Source organism: Cryptomeria japonica, chromosome 5 (assembly GCF_030272615.1).
Source record: "Cryptomeria japonica chromosome 5, Sugi_1.0, whole genome shotgun sequence".
Lineage (NCBI taxonomy): Eukaryota > Viridiplantae > Streptophyta > Pinopsida > Cupressales > Cupressaceae > Cryptomeria > Cryptomeria japonica.
In genome coordinates, this window is record NC_081409.1 from 738,770,281 (window position 1) to 738,784,953 (window position 14,673).

Consider the following 14,673-nt stretch of genomic DNA (forward strand, 5'->3'; position numbering starts at 1 on the left):
CATGCTGTAGTTTTAGTTGTGCATGTTTTGTATGGATGGTGAGTACGCTTTTAGCTGGAAAACTTTATGTATAGGAGATCGTTGTATTCTTATTTTATTAAGCTGCAATGATAAAGAATTTCTGTGTGCTGTTTTAGAAACAGGGGCACTCTGTTTTTTTCCGAGTTGTGCAATATTTATTGCTGTTATAGTTTTGCTCTCTGTTTGTTTTTTTAAATCAGACGTGCAGAGCCCAGGCCGCTAGCGAGAACATATGGATACCTAAAACGCAGCCACCCACCAGAAAACTCAGACATGAGGGCCAGAAAAGAATGAGATCGGGCCAACCCACCCACCTAGACAAAGGCAAAAAGGAGAGTTTTGAAACCCCACCAAACCTCCACCCAAAAGCCAGGAAAGCCATGACCGCACCAGGAAACCCCCATCATCATAAGATTCGTCATCCACTCATCATCTTCCCCTACCCTCTCCTGACAAAACCCTAACACCCGCCCGCCTCCCGCTCATTGTTTCAAGGAGAGACTCTTATGATGAAATATTTGTTATCATTTTCTGGCATAAAATTGGGTTCTCTAAACAATGAAGGCCAAAGAGCACTGAACATAGCGGCTGGTGTTGAATCTAATAATAATTACAATTTCAGTAGGATTGCAAGGATTCTGATATCTGAGGGTGCAACTCGTAATTTAACACTACATTCCAAACCTTCTAACAGAGTGGGCATGCTGGTGGCATCTTTAGTTGCCACCAGAGGCGTGACAACGAGGATAAAGTAATGGTAGTGGACATACTGGTGGCATCTTTAGTTGCCACAGTGACATTTGCAGCTGCGTTTCAGGTGCCAAGAGGAACTAATAAAGATAAAGATACAACTACGAACATGGCATTACAAACCCTTTTTAAAGTGTTCTTATTTTCAGATTGCCTTACCTTCTCTGCCTCCATCACAGTGGTGATGGCATGGATATTTTGGGAATGACTACAGGAAAATCTTACCATGAATCGCTCTCCATTGGCTAAACTATCCCTGTCATGTTTAGAACCCACAGTAATGTCAAGAGCTCTTGCATTTGTAAGTGCAGTCATCCTGGTTATAATACCCGAGAATCCTAGGAAGAATGACAAGTATTTCAGGGAATATCAGTTAATCTTTGGAGGTGAAATCTTGACAGCATCGCTATTGCCTACATTTGCTGTTCTCCTTCTAGCCCTTCTTTGGACTTTCGAATATTATTTTAGCGCCACAAATGATTCCAGACAAAAAATTGAAACCCAATTTTCAACAAGTTGTAATCTACATAAGTCCCTCTTGTCTCCTCATATTCGTAGTAATTTTCATCTATGGTTACGACCAAGTAAAGTGATACCTTCCTTATAAAATCTCTTCAACAGATGAATTTTAGTCTTCCTTTTATAAGGTGAATGGAAGATCCATTTTCAGCACTACTCCATCATCTGTGTACTGCCTCTTGTTGGAGAGGCGAGTAAATAGAGAGCAGGAAAACACAAAAACAAAATACAGATATGAACTAAAAGAGATTTATATATTTATATTTTTTCAAATACAAACAATTAATATATGCTTCATAAATATGAGACTGCTACCCTTCATAAACATGTAAGTGCTTCCCTTTTCTTGTGCTCAGAAAATGCTGCAAAAGGTAATCGCTGTTCAAAATAGACATCCCCTGTTTCAGACTTCATTCGCTGTTGCTACAGTCACACACTTCTGCTCTTTCTCATACATAACATTATCAAACACTACCCTAGTTTACCGTACTATATACCCAGCAGAGAGGTAAAAACAAAAGCATTAATTGTACATTAAATATACATTTAAATCTCAGTCCTATCTGCATTGAATGGAAGCAGAGACAAAATGAAAAAGCTGGAGAAATAGGAAATTCAGATGCTTGAAAAGATGGATATGACATTTTGACGGCAAGAAAAAAAAAGAGTTAACATTCAATTCTTCTACTGCTATGGTAGTCATACAACCCAGTCATTTCTCCTTTGAGAATGGCAACCTCTTTCAACATTCAGTAACATTCTCTTTACTTTTGCAAATCTTAAATCTTCGATTGTCTTCTTGTGGTTTACCTTATATGGCAGCATCACGTGCCTTCTATCCTTCAAACAATCTGATCTTCTAACAGCTGCGGCTGTATTAAACTTTGGACTTTGGATTTTCATCAGTTTGATCTTCTCCCGGAATCGATACTCTCTACTTCAACAGTTAGGCATACAACCTCTACCTTCTTACAGTCTACAAGACAAACTTCCCAATATACAAAACATACTATGTCACCCTCTAAATGCTGAAAACAATGGCTTCTCCTTGACCAGAATTAGTGGTTTTTCACTTATGACTCAAAAATATCAAACACAGATATAGCAAATTGCCCTCAGTGCTGCAGCACTCATCTTCATGAATCAATTGATAACAACACATTACATTGGTTGAGAACGCTGCTGCATTCCTCATACATGATCACCTGGAACTCCTTTAATACTCAAACTATTACAATTGCCTCTTTTATAGAGGTCTTCAAAACTATCCAGAATTCTGCATATTCAAGTTAATGCTGAGCTTTATTTGGTTGGGAGAAACTTCCATATTAAATGCTCTGTTTTACAACTGTAGATATTTGAGGACACGTCTATTCTGGTTTCAAAATGACAGTACGGATTGACTAGCACGTGTGTTAGTGGCGCGTTTTACATTGTCGATTTTGCAATTAACGATTGCGATTGACTAACCTGTTGCTAATACACTGTTTGAAAGGTCCATTTTGAAATAAGAATAGACACAGCTGATATTTGAAGGGAGAAATCAATGCGAACCAACACTCCCCTTAATTTCGACCACATATGCTTCAGAAAGTGATGGGTGATGGGTTGCTATGGAGAGACTGAGTTAATGTTCTTTCGGGATAGAATTGTAGATTCAATCTGAGGTAAGGTTCTTTTGGGATAGATTCAAAGGAGACTGATTAAGAGCAACAGCATTTGACCAGCACTGAGCAAGGCAGTTACCAGATGCACAGTAGTCTGATGTACTTCCACACCAGTTATATATGCTGCAGCATCGCCCACTGTTGCACAAGAAGTTCCCTGCTGGACTACATGTTGGATCTCCCTTCATCTTCACTTTCACCATAACTGCCATCAACACTAACAGCATATAAACTGCCAAACTTAATCTGCTCTCTGCCATCTTTTCTCTATCTGCAATAACAAAGAATCCCATAATAAGAATGGCATAGTGTTTTCTTCTTTCTGTAGTAAAAAGGATATTATACTTGTAATGTTAAAGCCAGTTATTAGAGACTAGCTACTGCAATTAATTAAATAGTTAGAGAAGAGAAAAAGCTTGTATCATAATATGTGCATATAAAAATCGGGTAAGCAGTGACTCACACCTGTTTGACAAGATGTCTGCTTGAAAGATCAACAATGGCAGAGCTGCAGAGGTTTTTAAGAGCATTTTTTATGATAAATTATTGTAAGGAGCATCTCTATATATAAGTTTTATTTGGTCGAGCAGTTGAGAGCCTTTCTAAAGGAATCTTGTTCACATTAAACATATATTAAATAATTATCATATTTTTAGAAATTTTTTACAATTTGTTTCCATATATTATGGTAAGCAGAGGAATTAATTGTTTTCGAACATGTAGAGATTTTAATTCAGATAGAAACATAATTTAAGAAACATATCATCATCAAAATATATATTTATATATATAGTCGATGAAAAGTCCATAAACTGAAGCATCTAGCGGCTTAGAGGAAAGAAAGCATGTGAGCGCCGAGTTGATGGAGATAGAGCGCGGAGTTTTGCCGCTCATATTGGAAATTGTCACTCCCGCCATTTAAGTCTTTCGATTGCCAACGTTTACTGGCATGACTCCATAAAGTTCGCTACTTTTATTTGAAGCGTGGGGGATATATTCATACTTTACTATGGTAAATTTTAAAAACAAAAAAATCTCTCATGTGAAATGATAAAAACTATGTTGTCATAGAAAATACTTTCATTAAAATAGATTGTAGAAATATTTATGTTTCTTTTCAATATAAAATTAAATTGATTAATATCTTAGTTGCATTGGTTCTATTTAACCTCTATTTATTTTAGAATTCAATTCAAAAGTATTTGTTTACTGTTTTTAATTTTTTTAAGCCGACATTGTTTCATATTTTAAATAATTTAATTTTTTGTGCATTCGTTCTATGACTTCTTGTATAAAGATTAGGCCTTTTAAAAACTACCTCTATTTATTTTAGAATTCAATTCAAAAGTATTTGTTTACAGTTTTTTTAAACTGACATTGTTTCATATTTTTTAGAATTTAATTTCTCTTAAATAATCCATAAAACTAATTAAGAGTTGGAATGTAGATCATACAATAAAACATTGGTATCTAAAAATAATAGAAAAAAATAATTTTCAGTTGATTTTTATGGTCAAAGGGTAGTTTGGTGTTGTCCTAATAATTTCTTATTGTTGTTAAGAGTTTTATATGAAGGTCACAAAATTTTTAGTTTGTTGATATGGGAGCATGATTTTTAGGCTAAAACTTCTTAAGTTGAGAGCTAAGAACTAGGAGGTATTTGTTCTACCAATATCGAGAAAGGCATGATCCTAGTGTCATCCCTTAACAAGTGAAGTCATTGCACTCAACTAGATTTGATCTTCGGTGGAGCATTTAGAAAGATTAAACCTCACTTATTATCCAAGGGTCTATTGATATGATCATAAATTTTAAATAGTAACTTGAACTAGGCTGTTAAAATAATTTTGTAGATCGCTCTGCAACATGCAAAAGAAACTCCAAGTGTTGTGGATCTAAATGCTCATGTAGGTATAAATTGTAATTTTTTTGAATAAGAATCTTTATAGTGGATAAATGTGACATGTGCAATATAAAACCCATCTTTGTTGATTCTCAAGGATTGGTAGTATCAAAAAATATCTTGAGCTGATTTTCATATCACTAACTTCAAGTTCTTCTAGGTCCACCAACCTAAATTTAGATAGAATTTATTGTAATGAAAATAAATGAGGACAACACTCTTGGGATTTGATTCAATTTTTACCTACATACCATAAGTTGATTCGAGAATACTTACCAAAGATAGTTGTCTGACCTTCTGTGAGACTAAATGTAGTATCCTTTCTTGATCATAGGCATGAAACAGAGTTAGCTATTGTGTTTAAATAAAATTATTTACCCTCTTTGGAAATTTGAAATCAATATGGTCTTCAACTTATATTATCCTAATAAATGTAATGCAATAAGGCATAACCTAGTTGATAATGGATTGGGTCTTAATGTTTGCAACATAGAATTGTTACATAAAATTAAAGTAGATACAAGTCCCTTATTCAACTTGATTGTAAATATACAGATGCCTTCGATAATTTTGGTAGATAGTCATTAGGTACAATTGTGTTACCTATTATGGTAGGACCCATAACTTTACCCATACCTATCCATGTCATCTATAATACCCTCGCATACAATCCTCTTCTAAATAGACTATGGATTCTTGTTATGCAAGTAGTTCTGTCTACACTTAACCGCACAATAAAATTCATATATGACAATGAACTTTACACAATCAAGGTATATCCTAATCCTTATAATGGAGTTGAAGAAATTGGATGCATATATTTATTTAACATTGTGATTCCTTCTATAATACAATCTCCTACCGATGTTTCTTCTTATAGAAAAATTGAGGTCCATTAGACTCTACACCTTCCTTTAAAGGAGATTACAAAGTCCCCCAATAAAAAAATGAAGGTTCAGAGGAACCTTATGTTTCATTTATCTAATCTATCTCATTCCCATTTAACACATGCCTTGATGATGGTTAGGAATCTTTATGCACATCATAAATTGATTGAAACTAAGAGTAAAACCTATCCTCTTGAGATTTTAACACCCACTAAGGATCTTAAATTTAATTTGAAAAGACAATATGTAGTTGGTTTTAAAATTATTTTAAAATATTAATAAAATGGACTTGATTTTGGTTGTGTGGAACAAAGTATTGAGGCTTATAAGAAATCTATATTACACTTTTCTAAATAAGGTTTAGGTTTCCAACATCTTCATTTGTCAATATCCCCTTCTCCCTTTTCTAGTACATATATGACTTCTTCTTATAGCTTTTAAAATAAACAAGAGAGTATTTTGTTTGATCTTCTTAAATCCATCATGATTTCTCCCCCTTGACCAAAACAAAAGAGAAAATACAGATAAAACAATGAAAATACTTCTTTTTGTATGTATAACTAAATGTATGGTCATTCTACTAATGAATGTCAAGCTTTGGAGTGTAAAATTCAACATATCATATCCAATATCATTCAAATGACAAGTGAAAATGACTAGTACCTTTATCTTTTCCCTTCTAAATAACACTTATTTCTCCTTTTGCTACTTCTCACTATGTGACACTCATATCTTAGCTTTTGGGAGATCATTGTCATTCATGGTGGTACAATTTTGTTTGTAATCATACTTGGATAGCAATTGTATGGTGGCGAAAATTAGGGGTTCACTAATTAGGAATCTAGTATGAATACTAATCTCACCAAATCCATGAAACATTAAAAAAGGGACATGTAAATCCATTAGATCTATCCACCCTTTTGATTAGTAAAATGGCTAAGATACAAGTTAGATTTACATTGTTTGCTTGCGTCCCCTCTTTAGAGTTGAAATTGGATATGGATTGTAAAGTTTTAAGGAAAAACAATAGAGAATTGGAAAAAAATAGTAATAACAAAATTTTCTAGATTTCAGATAGAGCCATAGATAGAGATTTGAGAAGAAGAAGGGGATCAGAACCTATAGCTGAAAATCCAAGCCAAATTGTTGAGACTAGGGACCCTGGTCGTACAAATTTGGAGGGGAAAGTGGGATGTTTTTTGGATTAGGGAGATGCACAAGATCCACTATTGAAATATAGGGAAAATATTTCCAAACCAAGGTGGTAGGTTGACTTGGCCCTCTACTCTTTGCCCATGTAAAATTTGTATCTATTTACACCATCATCTATTCTTTTGAAATCTTCAATCACAACTCTTAAATAATTTTCTTGAACACATAGAGATATAAAAAGGGGTTGTGGATAGGGTTTTCCTTGGGTCAAACCTTAGTTTAGGAATCGAACTTGAATTGAAATAAAATAGAATATGTAAATATTGAAGTAGATGTTGGAAGATATACCTCAGATCTGCAATGCTTGATGGGAAATTGATAATGCAATACTCTTTAGATGTCATCATGAATGTTGAGTGAAATAATGTACAAAAACATGAACATGAATGACCTAATCAAAAACACATGCTTGAATGAAGATTGATGTGGTTGTGCTCCATGATGCTTGAAGAATATGGTGGAATGAAATTTTGTCTTGAAAGCTTGAGAACGTGTTTTGTCGAATGGGCGAATGCTATGGATGGAGTCTTAGACCTAAACTATATTAATAGAAAGGCCTTATATAGGTTTCCCTAGGTAAATTACTAATTAGGCCAACCTCCAACGATCAAGTGGATCCATGGGACCAAAATCCATCAGGGAGGGGAAATGCCTACCCATATTTGAAATGGGTCATGTTTAAGGAGCATTGGGATAGTATGGTGGCATGGTCCATACAAGGATGCCCCAACTCCCTTGTACTTTAAGAAAAGGATAAGCATATGAACAAATAAGGGAGGATAAACATGAGATAGGGTCCACTTAGCTATGCAAATAGGTGACATAAGATTTAGAATAAAAGGGGGCAAAAATGATCCTAGGGGTAATGAAAATAGGACACGCTAAAGTAGGAGCACAAGCATAAGGTGTGAATTGTACAAGGTTACAATCTATGAAGCTACATTTAGCCCCCATTATAATAGGAGTATAAGCCTATGAAAATACTCATGATAAAGTAGAAATATGAGAAAGAGAGAGAGGAGCTAAAATAGGAGCGAGAGCACAAGGAGATAAGAAATCATTAATTTCAAGGAACCAGGCCCCCAATCTTAGGATCTTAACTCACACAATCACATGTAAGGACACACAAAATAAGACAAAGAAATAAAAAATCCAAATAAAGGTAAACGAAGACAAAAGACACATAACAAAGGGGTTAGTACTAAAAGCTCTAAGTCAACTAGTTGAAGAGACCTCAATAGTTAAAATGTCTTAGCCACTAATCTCATTCTCATAATTCTATTACAACAAAACAAGTGGTCACATGGAAAGTGTAAGAGATTTCATTGAGTGATGAACCATGATCAAACAAGTGGAAAAGCTATGAGCTCACTTGAAGAAGAAAGGAGAGTACATGGATGCCACATGCTAGAAAGATGTATTATGCTAGGTGATCCATGAAAAGGAAAGCAAGATAGACCATGGAATTCACAGGCGAGCAAGAAACATTATACTAGGTTATCCACGGGAACATGAATACTCACAAGACAACAAGTTGTGTTATGTTGTGTGATTCATGTAGATAAGGAAAGTTGGAATAGTCTAGTAAGTTATTTTATGCTAGTTCCACTCATCTCGAAAATGCAACACAAGGAGGGCTGAATAGTTTATCAAGTTGTGTTATGCTAGTCGACCTAACTTAAAGAAGTTGAAAAAGGAAGAGTTGAAAGATCTAGCAAGCCACATTATGCTAGTCAACTTAGCCTATTGCATATATTTCCATTTGGTTTTAGGAGTTAAACATCTCATGTAAGATTTAGGTCTAGTTTTGAACATGCAACAACCTATATAAGACATGCAATTGAAAAGATATATGTCTAGTTTTGAGAATAAAAAATATCTTATCTAAGAGTTAGGTCTGGTTTCAAGCATGTACACCTCGTATAAGACATTTAAAAGGATTGCATCTAGTTTTGAGAATGAAGAATATTGTCTAAGAGTTAGTTTTTCTTCCAAGAATGCAACAACATGTATAAGACATACAAAAGGAAAACCAAGCAAAGCATTATACCAAGAAAATCACTATTTGAATAAAAAGTATGATACAAGGAGGGCATGAGGTATGCCCCCCCTTTAGATGTCAACATCACGGTATGTTCATGTCTTAAGGAGGCTATAAACAAAAGTACACATCTTCATCACCAAGGAGATATGCTTTAGGCAACAATGTGCATAATATCTAGGCTAAAGAGGCATGACTCTTATAAGCAAGGAAAAGATACTTGGAAAAGAGATATTGTGTAAAAAGTGTAAAGGGAATTTTGCAGGAGAGAAGGATGAAGAGATCATTTCTCAAATGCATCTACCTCTAAGACGAAATTTTGAACAAAATAATATCATTGACTAAAATCATGGGGCGTCACTTAGTGAACCTAGGTTATAGAGCGTGCATTCATGGTATACTAAAGAATCCCCCTATTATCAAAAAGTATTTCCCTAAACTCCTTTTTTATCACCCCCTCCTAATACACAACCCAAATTTAAAGCCCCCCTTTTCACCAAATATTATATTTTTTTATAACGAGAATTAAAAATCCCCTTATTTTCACCGATAGGCGATATATTGCACCTTGATTTTTGGGACGTTAAACCCCCTAATATTAATGCATGTGATATAATATTGCCTAGGCCGTGAAGCCTTCATGACCAAAATAAAGGAAGGAGAACAATAATTCACACCTTCTTCCTATTGATAGCTAAAGAAATTTTTGATGAAGGATAACACACTTTTGACCCTAAGTGAGGGATTCATTTATAATAGACATACATTGTCAACTAAAGAAGAGGTTGTACTTAGGGATGCACACCTCAAGGATTACCTATTCAAGTATTACCTAGCATAACATAACTTTCTAGCTAGTAGAATCCATGACGCAAGCATGAATCGAGCAACATAATACACCATTTTGACTAGTAGAGAGTGAGTGTAGATCATTATGCTTAGCTAGTAATTCCTTGTGGTGACTCCTTTGTTGAGGTTCGTCACACATTTAAGAGAAAGTGTGAATACCTTATGCAACAAGAGTTCATTGAAGATAGATTAAATGAAATAGGTTATGATGATGTTGATGTTGTACGAAAATAAATGGCTTAGATTCGTGAATCAGTAGGATTGCCTCTCAGGCACCCACAACTCTTCAAATCAACTAGTGTGAACCCTCCAAAGTATATCACGCTATATGGGCCACCTGGTTCTGGGAAACTCTTAATTGATAGGGTTGTTGCAAATGAAATTGGTATCTATGAATCTGAAATTATGTTGGCTGGAGAAAGCGAAAGAAACCTCCAGAAGCATTTTGAGGAGGCCGAAAAGAATGTCCCATCCGTTATATTTTTTGATTTAGATTTACAAGGAACAGTTGGAGGAAGGCTTTTATCAAGCAATAGTGCGAGTTATGGAAGCCAATAGATGGGTGGCACAAATATGATTGTCATATCTAGTGATGGTGTGGATATTTCAGCTACAAGTGTTAAAGGCACTGTCATGATTCAGTGGTTAGGTTTTATTAAGTCCAATTTAATTTGGAGAAGATCAATTCAAAGTGTTTGCAACCAAAATCTCACAAAATTAAAATCTTTGATGGGTCTGGTTTTAATGTGAGTTTTTGAATGGAAGCAGGGATGTCGTTGTCCATTGTTGTGTCGGTTGGCCTTCAGGAGGGATATTTATAGGAATGTGAATCCTAATAGTCACATGATCATTCACATTCACCTGACTCTTGATTGATAGTTGAATGCCTGTATAAATAGCTGGGCATAGGCCATGTATTTAATAACGGTTAATATATAGTATTTCTCTTCTTTATAGTGGATGTAGCCAGTAATGGTGAAGCACATTAAACTTCATGTTATGCATTGTTGTGTTTTCGTTTATGATATAGTTTCTTTGTTTCATTGTCGATTATTATGTCTTCTCTGCTCATTTAAAATTAACAATCTCCCCTGCACATGTGGTGGCCTCCCTTTCCAGTTCGAACTCTGGACATGCTATGCCTTCTTCATCTCATGACACAAAAGGATAGGGTGATTGAAAGTGCTTCTATTCAATTTTCACATGATTCCAAAATGATTTCTCTATTATTTTATACTTGCTTGGACTTTAGTAGGGCTTTCAATATTCTCCTAATGTAGTTTTAGTATTACAAATTTTTTATTATTGGGGTTTGTTTTTTTTCCTTAGAAGTGGATTCTAGGGCCTATGGTTTCTTCAATAGACTTTTTTATAGATGATACTGGTTCTTGCTATATTTTTATCATAAAAAGAAAAAAAATATAATCAAACTGAAATTTTGATTTTTATAAATTTAACTTTAAAGTTCCACTTTATAATACTATATATAAGAGTAAGAAAAACAACAAAATTAGCCTTTCTATAATTTTCTATCTCTGTATTAGATTGAGGAAAATAATTCTTCTATGTTGATATAATTGCTAAAGATTTTATATCAGAAGTAATGCACAATTATGATTGGGTTTTTGAATTTTAGATTTATATTAGCAATATCTAAGATTCCATTATGAAAACTTATGCAATGTATAATTCTTCTAAAAATTAGGACTAAGTGATACTTTTAATTTATGTATGTATCATACTATATATTTATTAATAGTCTTGCAGTATGTCGATTTATTTTATGACTATTTGAACTCAAGATTAATTTTATCTTCTATTTTGAATCTAAGAAATTAGAAAAGAAGGAAAAAGAATCTTCAAACTCATAATAGTAAAAACGAAAAATAAAATACAATGTCCAACCTTTGGATCCACTCCACTGATGGATGGCAAGTGTAACAATGTATTTTCATACATGTCTCGGTCATAGCTCACTAGTTTTGCCATTTTTTCCTTCTTGTCTTGAGGGAGTAGCTTCTTCACTATCTCAAATTGGTTGTGTTCTACAACAAAGTGTAAATCTTTCTTAAGGTTTGCACTATGAATTTCACAACAATCTGGCATTACTAACAATAATTCATCTATCATCTCTAGGTTGCCCTTAACTGCTGCCAAATGGATTGCACACCTTCCATACTTATCCAAGTCTTTTCCATTAAACTCTTGACAAATCATTTTATGAAAAACCTTGAACTTAATTGTTTGTTTAAAATTTCAATCACAATCTCTATATTTCCCTTGTGAACAACGTAATGTAATGGAGTGGCAACATGGACATCATGAATAATCAAAATGAGTTGCAAAATATTGCATAAACTATTCCTTCCAAGTATCAACTTTACTATATCTACAACCTATTAATATTAAAGTTAATAGATAAAAAAATACTAATAAAAAATAAAAAGAGAATAAGACAAAAACTAATATTATGATTGTTAAAGCAACTATAATTGTTAACATTAATCAAATTAAAAAATTGTCTTTTGATTTGTTATCTAGAATCTAGATGTGTTACACATGATACTAAAATCTCTTGATTTGATGGGAGGAATTCTCCATTTCATTCCAAAAAAAAATTGAAAATTTAAATTCTTAAAAGTAAGAGCTCCCATTTTTATGATGAAGATTTTAATTTTTCTTATAGAAAATATGTTCATCTTATAAAACCTCCTACTCCAAAAATGTGTTTATTTTTTTAAACTACTTTAAAATCAAATAATATATAAATCATTTAAATACAATATTTTGCCTAAGGAACTTGGGGGAACAGGAATTCGGAGTCTAGAGAATCAAAATTTAGCCTTAGGTCCAAAGTTGGTTTGGAAATTATATGACAAGCCTAGCTCCTTATAGGCACAAATTATGTTTGCCAAATATTTAAATAATGGACCAAGAGAGTACATTTTTAAAGTCTCAAATTTGCCTTCGGGTTCTACTATTTCCTTTGTAAATGTAGATCAATTATTTTGCCACATCTCTCATGGATTGTTCATAATGGTAGAAAGGTCAGATTCTGGGATGAAGTATGGAATGGACACACACCTTTGGTGAATATGCATATTATTTTGAAATTGTGACTAGTGGACCCCTTAAGCTAGCTAGATGGAAGTCGATTGATTTCTTAGATGTTGATCAAAGCATGAAATTAGATTTTGAAAATATTTTGGGAGATAGAATTGTATTTCTTTCTGATTCTAAGGATGAACTTATTTGGACAAAGAATATTTTTGGTAAGTACACTGTTAAAGACGGTTACAACTCTCTTACGGTTGCTAAAGATTTATCTTCTTGGCCTTATAAGTTGTTTTGGCATTCGGCTTGTCTTCCCAAAGCTGGAGCCTTTTCTTCGTTGGTAGTTTAGGATAGAGTCCTTATAGGTATGAGACTAGACAGGCTTGGTATTACTGTTGTTTTCCCTTGTGTCCTTTGTTACAAAAATTTGGAATCTTCTTCACACCTGTTCCTACATTGTGATTATGCTTATGAATGTTGGCAGTGGTTGTTTGAGAAGTTAAATATATCCTTTGTTATTGGCAAGGATCTCATTTCCCATTTTAGATCTTGGCCCTTTGTGTTTGCCTCATCTTTTTATGCATGCCTTTGGATCATATCTCCATCTATTGTGATTTGGAATGTTTGGCTAGAGAGAAACAACAATATATTTTTTAAAAAAAGGTCTCCTGTGTCTGAGGTTCTATTAAAAATTGAGTCTTCAATCTTTGAGGTTGCTTTGTCATTTATTTATAAGAATTTCAAAAATCTTACTTCTTTTTCACACTGGGATAGTAGAGTTACTAGAGTTTGGAAGCTACTGTCAGTTTTACCCTGTCATGGTTCAATTTTAAAAAAGAATGATGCAATAGGTAAGAGATGCTCTGCTAGATGGAAACCTCCTCCACAGGGGCATTTTAAACTAAATTTTGATGGGGCCTCTCGTGGTAACCCTGGGCCGGCTGGGGTAGGCATGGTAATTTATGATCACAATGCAAATTTTATTCGAGCTAAGTGTCATGCTATTGGTTTTAAAATTAACAATTATGCGGAATTTCACACTTTGTCTTTTGGATTGGATATGACAATCTCTTTGGGAATTAAGAACTTAATAATTGAAGGTGATTCTTTGGTGATTATTCAATGTGTTATGAAAAAGAAATCTAATTGTTGGAATTTGCAGTATATACTTGATCCCATTTTACAAAAATTAGAATTCTTTGAATCTTTCTTGGTATCCCATTGTTACAGAGAAGTTAATAAGATTGCAGATTATTTGGCAAATGTAGCCATTGATAGCAATGCTAATCAGCGAGAGGTGGGTTTTGAGGAAATTCCTTCTAGGGTATGGGAAGGTTTGCAGCAATAGTCATATGATTTTCTTGAGTAACGTCGATATAAAATTTTATGATGATAATTATTCACGCTTTCCCCTTTCATTTCAAGTATTCATGTTCATTGTCTAGAGAAGAGTTCGAGGTCATGGTATTTGATATAATAGTGTTTTTCCAATGGTTTTTTGATACTTTCTTTTTTGGCAAGAAGGTTTTTGGCTCATGGGATTTGGCACAGGGATTTGGAAAATTTTGTCTTCTTCCATTGATAGCAGCTATGGAGTCTACATTTGAAAATTATCCGATGGGTTTTTTTGGCAAATTGTCATATGGGCTCTATGCAAAACTGATATTATATGTGTTGTGCCCGCATTTTGTATGTGGTTTTGGGTGGGGTGTATATATTGATCCGTTAGATACTATAGATTTATTTTATGAGCTGTGACCAGAGGTTTTC